We start from the raw sequence: 2093 nt of genomic DNA, 5'->3' as shown, positions 1-2093 counted from the left end.
CCCCCCCCCCCCCCCTCTTTAGATGCCCGTCGGCTCTGACAGGTTTCGGGATTAGCAGCTCTGATAAGTATAGATTGAATTCGCGATGAGTCATCACGTTTTGTGCAGGTGTCGTCGTCATGGTAACCTGTACCGTATGACTAACCCGCTCCAGAGCAGGTGGAGGTCAGATCGGAGCCCGGCACAACGGCATAACGTCCTAAATGTTACAGGTCAGCAGAATCGTTCTGCTCTCTTACTTCAAACTAATGAAGGAAAGATTCCTGAGCTTTAAACCTAGTTTATTAAAGCGCTGAAAGATGTCCAAGCAGACATGTTGTAAGGAAACATAAATGCATCTGTTAGTTGAAAACTTTACTGTCATGGACCTCCTGCTGATTCATAATTTTGAAGGATTTTTTTTCTAATCAAACATGTTTAATTACATTTGTTGGCTTTTTCTGGTCCACCTCTACTGAGCACATGATTCACATCTGGAACTTGAATTTGTTCTTAATGAAGCATCTTTCATAAGGCCAACCTGCCCTCTAGTGGCGCTACGTGGTAGTGTCATAGTTTAATGTTGGATTTACACCTGATTTATGGAGCCAGACATGCTCCACACACACACACCAACACACAATTTGAAGATATGCCATTCCATAAACGCTCGGAGTTTAAAAAGGTAGAAGAAGTCGTAACGTAACATGTTTGACAGCTGCTTTGTCTTTGCTGAGAATTTAACAGCTGAAGTGTCTCATAAAGCATCTGTTCCTGTTCAGGGTTGGGAGCAGGCTCTGGGTGAGAGGCAGGGTACTCCTTGGACAGGTCCCCAGCCTGTCGAAGGGCCACTGAGAGATGAATAAGACGAGCCCTCAGGTAGAGTTGTCTTTAAACTGTCTGACTTGGGTCAAACGTTTTGGGTTTCCTTCAAGCTTCTCTCAGTAGTTTGTTGTTTTTGTCCCGTTCCTCCTGACAGAACCGGTGGAACTGAGTCAGGTTTGTAGGCCACCTGAGATCAGGACCTTGTTGTCCTGAGTCCACTCTGTAACTAATGAGACAGGATGTCCATTTGAAGACACATTTGTGTCCAAGCTTTAACTTCCTGTCTGAGGTATTTAGATGTTGCATCAATATTTCCACAAATTGTTCTTTCCTCCTGATGCAACCTGTTTAGTGAAGTGCACCAGTCCCTCCTGCAGCAAAACACCACCACACCATGATGCTGCCGCCCCCGTACTTCCCAGTTAGGATGGTGTTTTCAGGCTTGAAGCTCCAAATGTAACGATGGACATTAAAGCCAAACAAAGAGTTCAGTTTTAGTCTCATCAGTCTTCAGAAGTTGAGGTTTTTGTCCCTGTGTGTGTTTGTAAAGTGTTGTCTGAATTTTTCTGTTGCTTTCAGATTAATGGCTTCCTCTTCTCTGAGGGGCCTTTCAGCTGAGGTCAGGACAGGACTCGTTTCTCTGTGGATAATAATTCTCTGATCAGCTTTAGCATCATCTTCACCAGGGCTTTTTGTTTTTAATTTGGGGTTGATTCAGTTTTCACACCAAAACCCGTTCATCTCAGGAACACATAACCTGTCTCCTCCCTGAACAAAATGATGGCAGGATGTTCCTGTGGCATTTAGGTATAATTATTTATTAGATGAACAGTGGTGCCTTCAGGGGTCTGGATGTTGTACCCAGTTCCTGATATCTTGGCTGATTTCTTTAGATTTTCTCCTGATGTCAGACGAAGCAGCAGTGTCTTTAAGGTGTGCATTAAAATGTTGCCAACTAACCAATCAGAAGCTCCCAAAGCCACAACATCCAGGCTTTCCCAAATAGTTTAAAGCTCAGTGAATGTAAACTTGCAACTTTGATAAAAGTAATTTTAAAAATTCAAGAATTACAAATAATTTGGGTTATCCCACCCGATCTGAAACGAGACAAGTTTAGTCTGATTTAATGTCAGACAGTGAGAAAAACCTGGTTGTGTGTCTGTTTTTACAACATCTGTAAACATCTGGTTTCAACTGTTTTATTACACGTGTTTTGAAGTTGTGTGTGGGTTTTTTTTGTGTGTGTGTGTGTGTGCCCAACCCGTTTGAGATAAACATACAGCAGAACA

The sequence above is a fragment of the Kryptolebias marmoratus genome, linkage group LG12, assembly GCF_001649575.2.
Source record: "Kryptolebias marmoratus isolate JLee-2015 linkage group LG12, ASM164957v2, whole genome shotgun sequence".
NCBI lineage: Eukaryota > Metazoa > Chordata > Actinopteri > Cyprinodontiformes > Rivulidae > Kryptolebias > Kryptolebias marmoratus.
Note: the sequence above shows the minus strand (reverse complement) of the source record.